Source organism: Ovis canadensis, chromosome 23, assembly GCF_042477335.2.
Source record: "Ovis canadensis isolate MfBH-ARS-UI-01 breed Bighorn chromosome 23, ARS-UI_OviCan_v2, whole genome shotgun sequence".
Lineage (NCBI taxonomy): Eukaryota > Metazoa > Chordata > Mammalia > Artiodactyla > Bovidae > Ovis > Ovis canadensis.
Genome location: NC_091267.1, coordinates 47,490,351 through 47,510,073, shown reverse-complemented (window position 1 = coordinate 47,510,073; position 19,723 = coordinate 47,490,351). Strand labels below are relative to the sequence as shown.

Here is a 19,723-nt window from a genome sequence, read left to right as displayed (position 1 = left end):
AATTCTATTGCTTTATATTTCCTTTCTTCTATATACTTCAGGTTTAATTGCTTTTGTTCTTCTAAGTTCTAAAGACAGAAGTATGTGCATTGGTATATTCCTTTTCATAATTTATAACATTTAATAACATTATATCTTATATTTTCCTTTATACTCTAGAGCATATTTATAATACTTATTTTAATATCTTTGCTAAATCTATTTTATTTGTTATTTCTATGTCTGTCTCTATTTACTTCTTTTTCCTGGCTATGGGTCACATTTTTCACTTCTTTATAAGTCTAGCAATTGCTGTATGGTTGCTGGACATTTTGAATATGTACTGAGTGCTGGATTTTGCATTGTTTTTAGGATTGTTTGACTTTTTCTGGTAGAGAGTTATTTATAAAGTGGTTTAGTTTTTTGAGGCTTATTTTGAAATTCTTTTATGGTAGATGTAAGTAAAGCACTTTATCTGGAGTGAATTTAGCCTCATTTCCAAGGTACCACTATTCTGGAGTCTCTGTTAAATGCTTCAGGAATTTAATAAGTTCTCTCCTCTTGGTTGAAGGGAATTAGAATAATTCATAACACTGTTTGAGCTGTAGAAATTACTTGTACCACAGTTCTCCAGTAATAATGCTTTCCTTGAGATTTACCCTTTCTTGACCTCATGGATTTTACCCTATACATGTGTGTACTGATGTTCAGCCAAAGTTCAAGGGAACTTCTATGCATATTTCTGGGACTCTTCTGAATAATTCCCTCCTATTGCATATTCTGCCCTCAAAATTCTAAATGCTTCAGCTTGCTGGAATTTTGAAAGATTGCTGATCTCTATTTGAGTTCATGCTTCCTACACCTAAGACTGGAAATTACCTCCAGACAGAATACTTTAATGATGACAGGCCTTACATCATCTGTTTTCCTTTTCTCAGTGATTGCAATCCTGTGCTGCCTGTTGTGAAACATCTGAAAATAGTTGTTTCCTATATTTTGTCCATTTTTCTCACTGTTTACAGGGAAACGGTAAGTCTAGACTCTATTCATTCCTTATGGCTGAAACATAAGTCTTTTTCCTCCACTTTTGACATTTGCCTCTCATTCTTTACACTGTCACCAGAGTGATTCTCTCAACACAAATCTGATCATATTAGCCCCCAAATGCAATGAGGGCTGATGGCTCTACACAGTCTTATCCCTCCCACTCCTCCAGCACCATTTTTCACTATTCCTCAATTTCCACTTTATGTTCCAGCATTATTAAGATACTTCCAGTGTTCTTCAAACATGCTGTGATCTCTCTCTCACACATCTGGGGCATTGCAAATATTCTTCTCTCAATTTAGGATATTTGCCTTGCACTCACATGTTCATTTGGTGCTTCCCTGGTGTCTCAAATGGTAAAGAATTTGCCTGCAGTACAGGAGACCCAGATTTGATACCTGGATCGGGAAGATTCCCTAGAGAAGGGAATGGCTACCCACTCCAGTATTCTTGCCTGGAGAAACCCATGGACAAAGGAGGCTGGCAAGCTACAGTCCATGGGGTCGCAAAGAGTCAGACACGACTGAAGGACTGACACTTTCACATATTCATTATCCCTTCATAACTAATTTATATGTCCCTTTTCCAGAGAGATCTCCCATAAAACTTAGAGTTTATTTTATACCTGCCTGACACTCTCATCATACCCTGTATTTGTCTTAACAATAACCCTCATCATTATAATTATTTAATATCTGTCTTCTCCATTAGACTGTTAAATCCACATGAAAGCTCAGCATTTCTCTCACCAAACCTGCTAAAACTCCTGTGCCTTGCACAGCAGCTGGAAGAGTAGATCTCAACAAACACTTGATGAAGAAATTAATGAAAACTTAAGGTAACTAATTAAAGAACTGACAGAGGGAGGTAGAGAGGCAAAGGGAGGAAGGAAACAAACAAATAAACAAACCCTAATGTTCAAAAAGCCAGAAGGATCTAAAGAGAGCATGTTTCCATTTCATTGACACCACAGGTCAAATTTTCCAGATGTCATTTAATTCCTCACTTTTGTTTTGCCTTTGTTGACAGAGGCACTAAAAATAAAAATGGTATATTTGATACCTTTCTCTTTGCAAACCAAGGAGACTCAGAGGAAATGTTTTTCCATAATGGAGTTTTCAGAAGCAATCACGATGAACAAAGTTTCACAATAATGAGTGCAGTGTCTGATGATTCTATTACTCTGCCTTGGGTAATTCCATGGTAGAGAGAGATCCATCGTGGCTCGACCTGTTCTTTGTCACCACTGTTGTTCTAGTGTCAAGGTAAAAGAATGTCTACCGACCTGATACGGTATTTATCATCTTAATTAAGTGTCATGTGAACAAACAAAATTAGGCTGTGGCAATCAAAGATCTGGGAAAGAATGTTTAGAAGGATTGAAAGATTGTATGTTTCATACAAGGCAATGATGCAAAGGTTGTAACATTTTCATTCAAAAGTCGTGGATCTGTTGCCTACAATGGAGAAGTGGCTTGCTAATTTGTCATCACTCAGTCTTTATTACTTATCACTTTCTCAAAAAATAAAAGGAAATAACATAAGATGTTTTCTCACAAAGTGATATGCTTTAGTGACCTGTTTAGAATCTTCAAAAAATAGAGGCATTTCCAAACTAAAGCTTAGATCTCCTTGCGACATTTTCTTCAGGTGGTAAGGAAGTCATTTATTCACCAAAGGTTCACTGCCCTCATCAAATATTAGGTAGAGCTAGAAGAATTTGTACAGACCACTTGGTAAAACCTCCCAGGTTAGAATCAGAAAGTGGTTTTCCAAGAGCATCCACTATTTCTTTGCATATCATCTCTCCCTCTGCAGTTTGACCTCCTTTGATTTCCAGCCCATTCACACTTTTGTTCTTTCTCCTTCCATCAGTCCCTCTGTGTCTCATTTGTTCTCACCGGTAACCCAAACTCTCCGAGCAGGCATTTCAGCATAGCTCTAACTAGCAAACCGGGTCACCTTTATACTCCTGATTTGCCCACCATTCCAACACCCCAGCTTTGAGCTGGCCTCATGTCCTCAAAGTCCTTTTGGGCTTTTCCCCAGCAATCATCTCTTCTCCAGCTAACTTCTTCACGTGGACCCTTTCACTGATTCACAGCTGCAAGTCACCCAACTCTGAGGACGCAACGTGCTCTCTGCCTTCAGGGGCTCCCAGTGCTGCTCGTTGGCTCTAAAACTCATCTCACACTCCACACGCACAGCATCTTCACACCTTGGGGTTTTGTAAATACTCAGAACTCTAAGGTCTGGAAAATCCAACTCCTTTCTTTTACAAACAAGGAAAAGGAAAAAGTGTAAGATAGGAAGTTTCACAGTTAATGATAAAGGTCTGACTGTAATTCATAAAAGGGGAAATCCAAATTCCTTACTCTGATTCGCCTGCGCCCTGACCTTTCAAGTCATGGGTTTTCATTTCAACACCTATTGCACCAACAATAAAAAACCATCCAGTAAAAACTCCCTTAACTTTCCCAATGTCTACCCCAATATCATTGAGTGGAAAGACTATGGGCCTTGGTACCAGAAAGAGCAGGAGTCAGTCTCAGCTCCCTCATTTACTATCCGTGTGACCACAGGAAAGTTACTAACCCCATTTTGGCCAGGTCTTCACAGCAACAACAGACAGGAAATCTACCCTATAGGGTTTTTGTGATGGTTAGGCTTCCTGTGTGTAAAACAATAAGCATAATGGCTGACAAGGAATTGGTCAACAATGACAGTTACTTTCACTTTGCTTTTTAGCATACTCTTCTCTCTGCTTCCAAAACTATCCTTATTTTTACCCACTTGCTTCCAATCTTCCCGGAAGATGCAGTTTTCATCTTCCTTTTCAAAATGAATCCCTCTTCCTTAAATTGTGAATTTGTTTTCATCCCCTCGCTCTGGGCTCTGAGCCATTAGCTGTCTGTTCTTTCCAGCATCTTATATTCCTCCTCCTCTGGGGACTCCGTTGCAGCTGGCTTTTCACCTGCACACAACTCCCCTGGCCTTGAACACACCTTCAGGGGAAGGGTACAGGAGAGTAGGGGTCAGGGAGGCGATAAGCAGCAGGTTCTCATCATGATGGGTATTTGACAACTCTTCAGGGGAATTTTGATGTGCTTCCTTCCATCCACACTGGAGAAGAGAAAGAAAAAAAAGAAAGTGAAGTCGCTCAGTTGTGTCCGAATCTTTGCAACCCCATGGACTGTAGCCTACCAGGCTCCTCTGTCCATGGAATTTTCCAGGCAAGAGTACTGGAGTGGGTTGCCATTTCCTTCTCCAGAGGCTCTTCCCGACCCAGGGATCAAACCCACGTCTCCCGCATTACAGGCAGACACTTTACCATCTGAGCCACCAGGGAAGCCCTACCCTGGAGAAATTTCACCTTACAGATAGAAGGGTTCTAGCTTCCTTATTCCAGGTGCCACCAATTTCAGGGAGGGGAGGTGAAGGGGTGGTTACAGACCTTCCTATGCCATTGTCTGATTACCCATTCACTCTTCAACACTGAGATGGCTTGTTAAAACAGACTTCTGAGTCTCAACTCTAAATTTCTGATTATGTTTGGATTACGGATAAGAATGTTATTTCCAACAACTTCTCAGATGATATTGATGTCCTTATCCAGAGACACACAAGAACTACTGCTCCAGAGGTGAGTGGTCTGTGAACCAGCAGCATCTCACCTGGGAGGTGTCACCAATGCAAGATCCAGTCTTCACCCTGGACCTACTAACCCAGAATCTGCATTTTAATAAGACCCATATGACTCACATGTACATTACAGTCTGAGAAGCCCTGCTCCAGATCAGTGGTTCTCAATACAGTAAAAATGTTAAAATCGCTGGGAAGTAATTTTTAAATACTCAAACCTGGACCCCACCCTTAAGAGTCTGATTTAGTTGGACTAGGGTAGGCCCTCAAACATCAGTATTTTCAAATACCTGGGAATCTTGTTAAAGTGTAGATTTAGACGAAGTAGTTGTGATGTCAGGCATTTCTAGAAAGCTCTGAGGTGATGCTGCTGTTATGGTCTGGGGGTCACATGTTAAGTAGCAATCCACTCCGGAAAGGACCGTTAATGCTCTCCTCAGCTCCAGATTTAACCATTCTTTTTCACCCTCATCCATCTTCATCTCTCTGCAGCTATTATCCATTCTTCCTGCTTTAAAATACTGGTTCTCAGCATTGACCACAAATCGCCATCAACTGGAGAGCTTTTAAAACTACTGATTCTTGGGTCCCACCCCCAGGGAATCTGAGGTAATTAGCATGCGGTGTAGCCTGGAGACTGGAATGTCTACATCTCCCCAGATGATTCTAGCGGGAGCAAAGTTTAAGAAGCTCTGGTTTAAAAGCAGTTTGCCCTACTCCTGAGATACAGCAGTATTCTATATTCCCTCCTACTTCTCAGACACTTCTTAGTATCCATCACTTGCTACTTTTTTTTATCACTCTGGTAGTTTTATCCATCACGACTATAAATATATGTCTGTATCTGAAAACTTGACAAATTCCCCAAACATGCCTCTCTTGACTTTCACATCTGAAGGAAAAGTCCATTCATTCTCATAGTCACCAGGACACATAGAAAAGTCTAGACACTTAACAGCTTGATTCTTCTTTCTGCTGCTCTGTCCCGTCCAGCCACGACCAGGCTGTTTCCTCTCCTCCCCTTCAGTGTCTCTGTTGCATGGCTTTTCTTTTTTTTTTTTTTTTTAATTTTTAGTTTTTTATTTTTTAAATTTTAAAATCTTTAATTCTTACATGCATTCCCAAACATGAACCCCCCTCCCACCTCCCTCCCCAGAACATCTTTCTGGGTCATCCCCATGCACCAGCCCCAAGCATGCTGCATCCTGCGTCAGACATAGACTGGCGATTCAATTCACATGATAGTATACATGTTAGAATGTCATTCTCCCAAATCATCCCACCCTCTCCCTCTCCCTCTGAGTCCAAAAGTCCATTATACACATCTGTGTCTCTTTCCCTGTCTTGCATACAGGGTCATCATTGCCATCTTCCTAAATTCCATATATATGTGTTAGTATTTCAATTCCATTTTTATTCACAGCTGATTTCAGATTTCATAAGTTTTTTTGTAGCTACTAAAATAGCCTCCAAAATGTCTCTGCTTCTCACCTCTCTCCCTGACTCAGTTTACACACCTACACCACGGAGCCAACTCCTTACCCCATCTCCATGGCGTTTATTAATATCCCCCTGAAGTATTAATAGCATTTTCAGGGTTCCACCATGGGAATATTGCAATGAATCATTTTCCAAAATAATATTCACACACACACATGCCCAGCCCACCTTACCTGGTGCATTTCTTTTCTTCGTAGCATTTGTCATCTTCTAACTATGTGATTTGTTATATTCATTGTTAAGTATCTGTCTCTCACTATTAGAGTTTAAGCTACATGCAGAGATTTTTGCATCTTTTGTTCTTCGATTTGTCTCAGGAACCTAGGAAGAGCACCCGCCACTCAATCACTATTGGTTGAATGAATTAATACTTTTCAACCATAGTTAGCAATGCAAATATCAGTTACTTACTCTCAAACTTGGTAACTCCTGCTACCCAAGTTAGGAGCTCCCTGGCAGGATTCTGCCAAGACCGTCTCCTCCTTGGGGTCAATTTGGGGTTTCAGGAGGTAGGAGGGTGCAGAGAAGAAGAGCAGAAAAGGTCAGGGAGGAAAGGAGAAGAGAGGGGTAAAGAACAGGCGTCACACAAGACTGTTCCTGTATTGATTTCTGCAGTTCTTTATGTGGCTTGTCCCATCGGAATGTGTTGGTAAGATGTGTAAATGCCTTGTCTGGTCTCTCTTCAGCCCTGCCACAAGGGCAGAGAGTTACAGGAGGCAAGGTAGACAAGCTAACCTTGTGACTAGCTGGTGGGGGCTGGGGGGAGGCTCCACAGGCAAAAGTGACTCCTCCTGGCCCTCCCAGCACCAAGGACTCGCGGCACGCAATCTTTCTTCTCTGAGATTAACCTGGCAGAGAGCCACAGTAAACACTCAATCTCCCTTACAGGGAGGAAAGATTAAATATCTGATTAAAATTTTTGGCTGCTAATTTATTGAACTTGGATGGATGAACCGTTTGGGAGTCACATGACTTTCCCTGTGCGTCCGCTGTTGTTGTTCCGCAGAGAGGGGTCAGGACTCCGCGTGGGCGTGCGGGGGCGCTAGGCCGAGGGGCCATCTTTGAACACTCGGGGGCCAGTTCTTTCCCAGTTAGGTCGGGAATGTCCACGTCAACCATGGCAGTTTCTGTTTCGACCTTTCTCTCTCTCTCTCTCTCTGTTCTGGGCAGCTTTGTGGATTTGGTTCATCTCAGCTCTCCCCCGCCTATTGTTCTGAGCCGCCCAGAGAAATGATGTCATGGGCGGCTTAAAAGTATACAGGAAGTCTTCAAAGCCGAATGACTTCAATATACTTTATTCTGTGGGCTCCGGCTGCTGTTCTGTCCATGCAAAGCACACCCCACAGACCTGGGAGAGGCAGCCATAGGGTTAGAGTCTCTCCCCTCTCCCGCCCGCCAGTCCATTCTCTCCCTGACCCACGCGGCCAGGGTGACCTCCCCTCACCTCCACCTCCTTCTGTCCAGGGCCTTGGACAGAAGCCAGCGCCAGAGGAGGCAAGGGAAGCCAGAGGAATAAGAGGTCAGAGGGAGTTTCCTCAGAAAAACAGGGGCACAGGACTCTCAGGAGAACCAGAGTCACCTTCACCAGCCCTGGGGTGGTGCAGTCAGTTTAGCAGAGCTGCCAGCCACCACAAGGTCCCCAGAGAGGGCAAAGTGACAACCACCACAGGGGACTTGTCTCCACTTGCAAATGGCAGTGAGAGCACTGCATTGAGACTGCTGCCCAGTGATTTAGAGTAGAGTTAACAGGAGGCAGTTTGTAACAGGAAAATAACAAAAAATATGTTCAGCCTTTATGGTTTCCCCAGCAGGCCTTCCCATATATGCTTGTGTGAAAGTGAAAAGTGAAAGTGTTAGTTATTCAGCCCTGTGTGACTCTTTGAGACCCCCCATGGAATGTAGCCTGTCAGGCTCCTCTGTCCATGGAATTCTCCAGGCAAGAATACTGGAGTGGGCTGCCATTTCTTTCTCCAGGGGAGACCAGGAGACCCAGGTCTCCTGCATTGCAGGTAGATTCTTTACCTTCTGAGCTACCAGAGAAACTCTTTCCTGTATGAGTTCATCACAGAAACCTTGTGAGGTATTCAGTTCAGTTCGGTTCAGTCACCCAGTCATGTCTGACTCTTTGCAACCCATAGACTGCAGCACGCCAGGCTTCCCTGTCCATCACCAACTCCCAGAGCTTGCTCAAACTCATGTCCAGTGAGTTAGTGATGCCATCCAACTATCTCATCCTCTATTGTCCCCTTCTCCTCCCGCCTTCATACTGTTCATGGGGTTCTCAAGGCAAGAATACTGAAATAGCTTGCCATTCCCTTCTCCAGTGGACTACATTCTATCAGACCTCTCCACCATGACTCACTCCTCTTGGGTTGCCCTGCAAGCATGGCTTGGTTTCATTGAGTTAGACAAGGCTGTGGTCCTAGTGTGATTGGATTGACTAGTTTTCTGTGAGTAGTGTGTCTGCCCTCTGATGCCCTCTTGCAACACCTACCATCTTACTTGGGTTTGTCTTACCTTGGGCGTGGGGTATCTCTTCATGGCTGCTCCAGCAAAGCACAGCCGCTGCTCCTTACCTTGGACAAGGGATATCTCCTTACCACCACCATTTCTGACCTTCAAACCTAGATCTGATAGATAGAGTGCCTGATGAACTATGGAATGAGGTTTGTGACATTGTACAGGAGACAGGGATCAAGACCATCCCCATGGAAAAGAAATGCAAAAAAGCAAAATGGCTGTCTGGGGAGGCCTTACAAATAGCTGTGAAAAGAAGAGAGGCAAAAAGCAAAGGAGAAAAGGAAAGATATAAGCATCTGAATGCAGAGTTCCAAAGAATAACAAGAAGAGATAAGAAAGCCTTCTTCAGTGATCAATGCAAAGAAATAGAGGAAAACAACAGAATGGAAAAGACTAGAGATCTCTTCAAGAAAATTAGAGATACCAAGGGAACATTTCATGCAAAGATGGGCTCGATAAAGGGCAGAAATGGTCCGGACCTAACAGAAGCAGAAGATATTAAGAAGAGGTGGCAAGAATACACAGAACTGTACAAAAAAGATCTTCATGACCCAGATAATTATGATGATGTGATCACTAATCTAGAGCCAGACATCTTAGAATGCGAAGTCAAGTGGGCCTTAGAAAGCATCGCTACAAACAAAGCTAGTGGAGGTGATAGAATTCCAGTTGAGCTGTTTCAAATCCTGAAAGATGATGCTGTAAAAGTGCTGCACTCAATATGACAGCAAATTTGGAAAACTCAGCAATGGCCACAGGACTGGAAAAGGTCAGTTTTCATTCCAATTCCAAAGAAAGGCAATGCCAAAGAATGCTCCAACTACCACACCATTGCACTCATCTCACACGCTAGTAAAGTAATGCTCAAAATTCTCCAAACCAGGCTTCAGCAATACGTGAACCGTGAACTCCCTGATGTTCAAGTTGGTTTTAGAAAAGGCAGAGAAACCAGAGATCAAATTGCCAACATCCGCTGGATCATGGAAAAAGCAAGATAGTTCCAGAAAAACATCTATTTCTGCTTTATTGACTATGCCAAAGCCTTTGACTGTGTGGATCACAATAAACCGTGGAAAGTTCTGAAAGAGATGGGAATACCAGACCACCTAACCTGCCTCTTGGGAAATCTGTATGCAGGTCAGGAAGCAACAGTTAGAACTGCACATGGAACAACAGACTGGTTCCAAATAGGAAAAGGAGTACGTCAAGGCTGTATATTGTCACCCTGCTTATTTAACTTACATACAGAGTACATCATGAGAAATGCTGGACTGGAAGAAGCACAAGCTGGAATCAAGATTGACGGGAGAAATATCAATCACCTCAGATATGCAGATGACACCACCCTTATGGCAGAAAGTGAAGAGGAGCTAAAAAGCCTCTTGATGAAAGTGAAAGAGGAGAGTGAAAAAGTTGGCTTAAAGCTCAACATTCAGAAAACGAAGATCATGGCATCTGGTCCCATCACTTCATGGGAAATAGATGGGGAAACATTGGAAACAGTGTCAGACTTTATTTTTGGGGGCTCCAAAATCACTGCAGATGGTGACTGCAGCCATGAAATTAAAAGACGCTTACTCCTTGGAAGAAAAGTTATGACCAACCTAGATAGTATATTCAAAAGCAGAGACGTTACTTTACCGACTAAGGTCCGTCTAGTCAAGGCTATGGTTTTTCCTGTGGTCATGTATGGATGTGAGAGTTGGACTGTGAGGAAGGCTGAGCGCCAAAGAATTGATGCTTTTGAACTGTGGTGTTGGAGAAGACTCTTGAGAGTCCCTTGGACTGCAAGGAGATCCAACCAGTCCATTCTGAAGGAGATCAACCCTGGGATTTCTTTGGAAGGAATAATGCTGAAGCTGACGCTCCAATACTTTGGCCACCAAAGAGTTGACTTATTGGAAAAGACTCTGATGCTGGGAGGGATTGGGGGCAGGAGGAGAAGGGGATGACCGAGGATGAGATGGCTAGATGGCATCACTGACTCAATGGACGTGAGTCTGAGTGAACTTCAGGAGATGGTGATGGACAGGGAGTCCTGGCGTGCTGCTGTTCATGGGGTCACAAAGAGTTGGAGACGACTGAGAGACTGAACTGAACTCCTGTCTTCAGTCTCCCAGCATCAGGGTCTTTTCCAGTAAAGTCAGTTCTTCATATCAGGTGGCCAAATATATTAGCCCCATTTTAACAACGGGGATCAGTAGCAAAAAGTGGAGGACTTTTTTTCACTTATTCAAGGTCACCAGCTGTCAAGGGTGGAATTGGGACTCTAGTCCCAACACCATGTACTTCCCAGCCCTCTACTCTGTGCTTAAACTGGGGTCATTGCTTTCTTTTCTCATTGCTAGTCTTCATAGCAATTGCCCAAAATTAGTCTTGTTCAGCTATCTAGTTTGTAGTACGGCTCCATTTTAAAGAACTACTACAGCTTTCCTTTGCCCCCCATAAATGGCACAGAATTTGTGCCTGGCCCTGGCACCTTTCCCTGTGGGCATGTGCTCAACCCTCCACAACTTTGGAGATAACTAATTTCACATGTCCACAGACTGGCCCTGCGATGGGGCTAGACAGTGCCTGGTCATTATTATATAAACTTGGGGACACTGTAGCTCAGCAGTATTGGTGTTCCCAAAACCGGGCACTTGACTTTCTAAAGGCATTTTCCATTTTCCAAACATATAAGGTATGAGGTCTTAACTGAAGTCCATAGACAGAATTTAGGTGGTCTATTAAAAACTACGTATTTGTTTTCATTCCCTTTCATTGAAGTTTAGTATTTCTCCCAATTATGAATGTAGGCAACATACTATATTAGTATTACAGTGTCTGTGACTTTGTCACCAATAGAAATCACAAATTTTTCAAATCACATGGTATCAAACATCTCAAATGCCCTTTATGCACATCATTATTTGGAACTATGGTAATTATTAAGCCTGCTATAAAGTCTTGTTATTTATTATATTATTAATGAAGCATATACATTTTAATATCACAAATTTAACTTTTAGGCATTTTGATTGTGCAGGCTCCTACCTGCAGAGAAAAAAAACCTAGCCCTCTTTCAAAATCCTTACCTCCACTTGACCCTAATTATTTTTTGAAATCCCTACAAATATTTCAGACTATATTTCCAGGCAATTGGCTTCCTTTGTAACCCTGAGTATAATATTCTATCCATTTAAAAACATGATTCCAGGGCTTCCTTGCTGGCTCACTGGTAAAGAATCTGCCTGCCAATGCAGGAGAATGGGGAAGAAGTTGCCACATGCCGTGGAACAGCCATGCCCGTGTGCCACAATAATTGAGCCTGTGCTCTAGAGCCTGGGAGTCACAACTTCTGAAGCCCATATGACCTAGATCCCATGCTCCACAACAAGAGAAGCTGCCACAATGAGAGATCCACGTGCTGCACCTAGAGAGTAGCCTCCACTCTCCCAACTAGAGAAAAAAGCCCAGGCAGCAATGAAGACCCAGCATAGCCAACAAATAAATAAATAAAATGATTAGAAAGAAACAAACATGATTCTGATCAGGAGCCCCTAGGCTTCACCAGGCCATTTTGCTGGAGTTGAAGACCTGAGGGGATAAAGGCTTGGTCACCTGACCTGGGCCTTCCCACCACCTGCTGGGACTTCAGTCTAGGCAGGCAGAGCATGAAGGTCAACATATCTGGGGAGGAACTGAAGAGACCTGGGAAGCTGGGCTCAGGGACACCTGGCAGGGCTAGTGTCTAGGTGGATTCACCCTGCCACGCTCTCCTCAGGAACCGCACGCCCCATCAGCGCAGGCACTAGTGTCTCTTCTCACTAGCTTCACAGCTAGCTTCACACTCCCCAGGGCTGCTTCATGGCTCCATGGCTGCACTACTCACCTCCAAGGCTTTGCCTCTGGCCATCTCGTCAACCTGGGAGAGAAAGCAGGGTCAGGACAAGCTGCTCCATGGACAGTCATCGAGCCTGACTTCACAGTCCATTGAAGTGACAGCTGTCTACCACTCTACACAACGGGCAGCAGACTTGAGCACCTCTCCATGAACCTTAACTGGGAAATAGTCAAGCCAGGTGTGGAGGGATCTGGGTAGGCACAGCTATTAGGGACTTTTGCCCAACCTACCTGGCTAAAGTTATGTGATTCTACAAGAGGCTCACATTTACTTGCTATACACCAGCCATGCTATACTAGATTCCCATTGCCCATCTACGAGAGTAACTCCAGGGCTCCCTGGCTGATACAGACATAACATCAATGACCAACTCTATGGGCTCATGGCCCCCATCTGCATAGAAGGAATCCATCCCCTTTACAAGATCCTTTTCTCTATTCGGCCCTATTTGTTGAAGTCCCTGGGGATGTTTCGGAGAAGGCAATGGCACCCCACTCCAGTACTCTTGCCTGGAAAATCCCATGGATGGAGGAGCCTGGTAGGCTGCAGTCCATGGGGTCACGAAGAGTCGGACACGACAGCAACTTCACTTTGACTTTTCACTTTCATGCATTGGAGAAGGAAATGGCAACCCACTCCAGTATTCTTGCCTGGAGAATTCCAGGGATGGGAGAGCCTGGTGGGCTGCCATCTATGGGGTTGCACAGAGTCGGACACGACAGAAGCGACTTAGCAGCAGCAGCAGCTGGGGATGACATTCTTGTGACTCGATGTAGACCGAATCTTGACTTCCACCCCTACAGCTGGACACAAGGATCCAGGCCTCCCCTGATCTAGAACCAACTCTTGGGTATGCATCTCAATCATCAGGCCACTTGGCTACTCAGTGAAATTGAAAGTGTTAGTCACTCAGTCGTGTCTGACTCTTTGTGACTCCAAGGACTGTAGCCCACCAGGCTGTTCTGTCCACAGGATTCTCCAGGCAAGAATACTGGAATGGGTTGCCATTACCTTTTGCAGAGGATCTTCCCAACCCAGGGCTACTCAGTACATGGTTGTAAAATGAAAAGAGCAGCATCTCCACCCCCAGGCTTCCTCTGCTAGAGGGCAGCATGGCAGGGCAGCCTGGGCTGAGAGGCACTGGAAGGCTGGCTCAAATAGTATTCCTTGAGCATCATCTGATCCTTCAGGGATGTCTGAAGCTGGGATGACTCTTCAGAGACTTCCCAAACTGAGGCAAAGTGCCTTGACTATCTATAAACTTTATGTTATAGGAGAGCTTAGTTGGCCTTCTTGTTGGAACATGGCTGTTTTCCTTAAAGTGTCAGTTCTGAAGTGATTCAACCAACCGAGGATCCTTCGTTATTAAATCCGAGTATCCAAAATAGATATCTCACGTTGATAGCCCTTCCAACTCCAGAATGTACAGAACCCTCCAGAGCAGTGGAGTCAGGACAGTTTCTAGAAAAACCAAGCTGGTTATGGTCATGGTTAGAACTGCACCTTCTTTCCAACTGCAGCTTAATTTGCTTTTGCTGAATCAGATTCACCGTGCCTGCCACCCCTTCCCTTCTGCCGAATCCTCCCTTAGATGCATTCAAAGATACTCCCTTGCAATCTTACCTCAACTGCCTTGCCCTGCCCTCCCTATTTTGTTCCCCAGACAAACTTGCAAACATCAAGACCCCTTTTAAGGACCTATTTCAACTTCTATTATTGGGAATGTCCTATCCCACAGAAAAATCCAAGGCACAGTTGTCTGGAGGGTAAAGGAAATCAACCCTGAATATTCATTGGAAGGACTGGTACTGAAGCTGAAGCCCCAATACTTTGGCTACCTGATGCAAAGAGCTGACTCACTGGAAAAGACCCTGATGCTGGGAAAGATTGAAGGCAGGAGGAGAAGGAGGCAACAGAGGATGAGATGGTTGGATGGCATCACTGACTTCATGGACATGAGCTTGTTCCTCGAGCAAGTTCCAGGAGATAGTGAAGGACAGGGAAGCCTGGCGTGCTGCAGTCCATGGGTTTGCAGAGAGTGGGACGTGACTTGGCAACTAAACAACAACAGAGGGCAAAAGATTACCTAATTCCACAACCCAGATCTATCTACATTTGTTAGAATCGGTTTCTTTCTGCAGATGCTCTTGAGAAAGCTAAGCTGCATAAGCTAGGGAGAGGTCCCTTGCTCTAGCTTTCAGGACTTCCAGTACAATCCTGGCATGATGATAAGGGCAAAGAATTAGGACTTTGAAATTAGAGTGAGCTCAGCTCCAGCAGCAGCTTTGACACTTACTAACTATAAGACTTGGGTAAGATCTCCCTGAACCCACTTTCTTGTATGCATGTGGGAAATAGTCAGCTTTGAGGGTTGTTTTGAGGATTAAATGGGATATCTAATATATAGCACCCAATACAATGCCTTGCACATAGTTGGCAGTTGATATATCTTAATTCTTACTTCAGATATTAGTTTTTTACTTGTGCTTAGGTGTACCAGTTGGATGTATGACACATTGAGGGGAGGTTTCTGGAATTGTGCAACAAGTTTATTAATTAGAAAAATATTTCTTTGCTATTCACTAAATTCTAAAAAAAGGAAATATAAGCAATATGAAATTGTTTACATTATGCAATAATAAAAGATATATTACTGACTAATCTGCAGAATAAAATTAAAATTATATCTTTTGATAGAAGTATGAAATAAAAATAATTTTTTAAAAATAAATAAAAAGAAAAAATCAAGGAAGAAAATTTGCATTATTTATGTAACTGCATATACCATTAAATATACCAATTTCTTTTTTCTCCTATATTCTCTAGTGGTCATGTTATAATGAAAACACTGAGGCTCTTTAGATTGGATCACTAGAAAATAACAAATGTCATTCTTTCCTCGTCTTTCACCTTCCTGTGTGTGTCTAAAACTCAAGTTTAATTATCCACTTTCTACATAAATCTAATCCCATGCCTCCATGGTTCTCGCCTCATAGTCATTATTTCAGATTTAAAGCACCCTGGCTTACTTGGAGATATGAGTATGGGCTGTTCTTCCTTGGGTTCCCACCTGAGACAAGCAGAGTTCCCAAGCCTGTGTACCAGGAGAATTCCCAAGGCTGTACACTGAAGGTTTCAAGATCTTTGCTTGTCACTATTGCTTCTCTTCTAGTAACTTCCAGGACACCTTTCATTGTGACCTGCTTTAATTGGAAACCGCTGGAAATTCTGAGCAATGTTCTACTTAAATCCAGCACAACCTCACTTCTAACAGAAATGGGGAGAAAGAGTGGGCAGGAAGACTGATGGAAAGGTGGAATCTCCCTCCTGTGGCTCCACATGATTTGATTCTGTGACTTTCAAAGTCTGAAGAAAAAAAAAAAAAACTTAGTTGATTCAAAAACAACCAGGGACCAAAATACTTCTGGTTTCCTTTTATTGTACTTTTGGGAACCAACCAATTATGTTCCGAACTCCAAGTTATTGGTAGGGTTTTTGTTGTTGTTGTTGTTGTTGTTTTCATAACGATCCAGGAAACTTGATGAGCTTTCTGGGTTGTTCATTTTGGCATTTTTCTCTAATTTTTGTCACCCAATCATAAAGGAATAGAAAAGATTCATCCTATAAAAAAGGAAGCCAATCAGTGACCACAGTTGCCAAATAAAAAAGCAAAACAAACACAAAGGAGTAAATTCTCACACATCACTGCTGGGCCCATATCCAGAGCAGAACCTGAAAGGTGAGAGGCAGAGGGAGGCTGGAGATCCTGCTCTGCACAGGGTTTAGTATTTAACCTCAAGTGGCTAAAGTATGTCTGTGCTTGACTCAACTGAAAGGATGTTGAGGTATTAAACAAGGTCTGTGTAACCCTTAAATAAATAGAGAAAGGAGCCAAGAATTGGTGTAATTATAATACCTTACATTTCTACAGCATTTGATAGTGTTCAAAGCATCTTATAAACATTCTATATTTTGTTTGATTCACATAGGATTAGATCCATTGCTCACAATTTTGTGGCTGAAAAGCTGCCGAAAAGGTAGTCTAAAAACGATTAGAGACATACTTTGGAGACCACCCCTCCAGCAAAAGAGAAACTTTCCCGCTTGTGCTACAGGTTCAGGAAAATCTACCTTCATCCTTCTAAAATACATGCATAAGACTTCCCTGGCAGCCCAGGGGTTAAAACTTTGCCTTCCAATGCAGGTAGTGTGGGTTTGATCCCTGGTCAGGGAACTAAGGGCTTCCCAGGTGGCACTAGTGGTAAAGAACCCTCCTGCCAATGCAGGAGACATGAGACTAGGCTTTAATCCCTGAGCCAGGAAGATCCCCTGGAGGAGGGCATGGCAACCCACTCCAGTATTCTTGCCTGGAGAACCCATGAACAGAGCAGCCTGGCAGGCTATACTCCATAGGGTGGTGAAGAGTCAGACATGACTGAAGCGACTGAGCACGCACGGGAAGCTAAGATCCCATATGCCTGGGGCCAAAAATTTAAGACAGAAAGCAGAAACAACACAGTAAAAAAAAATTCAATAAAGACTCTTTTTTGGGAAAAAAAAAAAAGTTATCCACATCAAAAAAAAATCTTAAAAAAAAAACACACACCCACTAAAGTATTGAAAACTAATTATTCTCCTACCTTTTTTTATTCTAATGCTTTATGTAAGTCAAAACTTGAAGAATACTCCCCAAGATCTACTAAAAAGCACTTCTCCTTTCTTATGTTATACAAAATTTGGGAACCTCACATAAACCTAACAGGTAAGATAAGGGGAATAACATAGACCCACATGTTTATAATTTATCTCATTCACCAGCAAACTGAGAACTAAATTTCATCTTCTGGAATACTTAGTGTTTACCACCTAGATGCCTGCCATTTCTGTGATTTAGGAAAAAATGAAAAGGTGTTTTATTCTGTAATGTGTATACAACACTAGTGCCAGGTGGCATTAGTGATAAAGAACCTGCCGGCCAACACAGGAGACATAAGAGATCCCTGGGTGGGGAAGATCCCCTGGAGGAGGGCATGGCAACCCACTCCAGTATTCTTGCCTGGAGAATCCCATGGATAGAGGAGCCTGGCAGGCTACAATTCATGGGGTCACAAAGATTTGGGCACAACTGAAGAGACTTAGCACGTGCATACAGTTGTAACAAATTTTTAAATTTTTTTGGAAATTGATGTGATATAAATCTTAAATATCAGAGAGCAACAAAGGTTTCTAAAACAGTACTATTTTAGAAATAAAGGTATAAATTGATAGGCACAAAAATGAGAGTTTTCTACCAACTCACAGTAGTTTTGTGGTTTTCTTTTCTCATCTACAAGAGGTGGTAAGGTGGAAAAGCTCTCTTGAGAGGCTAAGGACAGGAACCTAGCCTTCCTGTGCTTGCAACTTTAGATAATACATTTAACCTCTGGATAATGCTCCTCAACTAAGGAATAAAAAACCACATTATCTATTTGAAAGCAAGGAATTGGATCAATTAGCTTATAGTCCTTTTATTTCTTAAGATCCACAGCATTTGCATCAAAACAGTTAACTCTAGAAGCAATCGTGTAGATTAATTCAAACACAAACCACAAAAATGTGTCTAAAATTTTTTTTTAACAGTCCAAACTCGTCTTGCAGTCATGCTTGGGAGAGAAGTGAAGTCAGTCCCACTCTTTCTGTCTGGCTCTCAGAAGCTGCTGCTCATCCTAAAAATGTAACCCAAGCGCCCACTGCGGTGGAGGAGAGAAGACGAAAGGTTGCTGCTTTGTGACTAATATAAAAAGAAGACTGGTCACTGGTCTTAGAGGAATTTTCATTTCTAAGTGCATATTTTTTAAACTCCTCCTTTGGCTTTCTGGCATTTATGTTTCCCAGGTTACCATAAACTGAACCCACACATTTTTACGTGTGCCTTCTTCACATGTTGGGCTGAAGTGCTGTGCCATCTTAGGTTCCTAACTAGCCTCCCAGCTCCCTGAGGTGAACATGTTCCTTCCCCATCCTTCTGTCCTCCATGATGCTCAACTCAGTGCCTCGCCGCAGCTGAGACATGAAAAAGGCTGAACTGAATTGACCTGACTTCATTATTTAGCTGACTGTCTAGCTTTTGCTCCATATTTCTTAGTTCTAGTTGGGAGCCAAAGCATTGAGGAGATTTTACTAACAACTAAAAATAATACTAAAACTATCTTCTAGCCTAGAAGAGATTATGTCTATCTCAAATTAAGAACAGATGAGAAATATTAAAATGTCCATTAGGATACTGTAAAATGCTCTGATTCTTTATTTCCAGCATGAGTCAGGCATCCCATTTGGAGATCCTCTGCATCTTCAAATTTATATACGAAGGGGTTCCATAGCAAAGCATCAGAGTCCTTTTGCAAATTCAAAATATCCAGGAAAGTTGTTCATTCATATTGCATTTATAAATATTTTTTTTCCAAATCACTTTTAATAACATAGGCTCATTCTTAATAAAGCTCTGACTTTGGGATTTTGGATACTTTCTGAAGTAGAAGGTGGAGGAAAAATATGGAAGACGTAATTTTCCCTGAAAATAAGGAAAGTGATGCCCACAGAAGATACACTGCTTGTTCTGTATTTCCTGGTTGCCTCTGAGGAGCCTTAACTCTGTATATTGACTGTAGGGTTCTAGTGGCTGGTTCTTCATCTAATTACATTCTCAGTAAAGGGATGCTGGTCAATTTGCCATTACATCTCCCTCAACTTTGATAGGACCTCCAGTACTGTTTGGATGCTTCAGAGGAAACCTGATTTGCTTTTTTACAGAATCACTCTCCTGGGATTCATGCACTGTGGTGAGAAAGCCCACGTTCTCCATATAAACACGAGAGCTCCCTCTCCGTGGTCACCCGCAAAAGTGCCCTCCAGCTGGCAGCCTTATGCTGGGACCCAGGTGGAAGCCCACAGACAAGAGGAAAACAAAAGGAAGCTCTGTGGACTTCTTTTCATGAGTACGAAACAGGGTGGGAATGAGAAGGCTGAACTCCTCCATTTGCCCAGCAGAGAAGAGTGATGAAAGAGAAGGGATTGTGTAAGAGAATGCAATGTGTATAAGCAGATTATCGCTTGCATTCGGTGTGAAGTTCTCCGGTAATAACACTGACCAGTTTAGTTTACTTCAAGCTG

The 19,723-nt window shown here is 42.8% G+C and overlaps 2 long non-coding RNA genes across 3 annotated transcripts in view; both read right to left on the bottom strand.

Moving 5' to 3' along the window:
- Window positions 1-2,505: 2,505 nt before the first annotated feature.
- On the bottom strand, window positions 2,506-6,886 carry LOC138428279 (uncharacterized). 2 transcript variants are annotated; one of them, XR_011252367.1, is made up of 4 exons: window positions 6,580-6,886; window positions 6,342-6,489; window positions 4,959-5,179; window positions 2,506-4,149 (listed from the first exon to the last, which is right to left on the bottom strand). It is a non-coding gene; the product is annotated as an uncharacterized lncRNA (long non-coding RNA). The 2 variants fall into 2 exon arrangements; XR_011252368.1 differs by having other exon boundaries at window positions 4,959-5,176; window positions 6,580-6,879.
- Window positions 6,887-15,993: 9,107 nt separating this feature from the next.
- The window catches only part of LOC138428278 (uncharacterized), a 40,821-nt gene continuing 37,091 nt past the window's right edge, over window positions 15,994-19,723 (bottom strand). Inside the window, exon 3 of the long non-coding RNA XR_011252366.1 lies at window positions 15,994-16,195. This is a non-coding gene — a long non-coding RNA (uncharacterized lncRNA). The remainder of the gene's footprint in view (window positions 16,196-19,723) is intronic.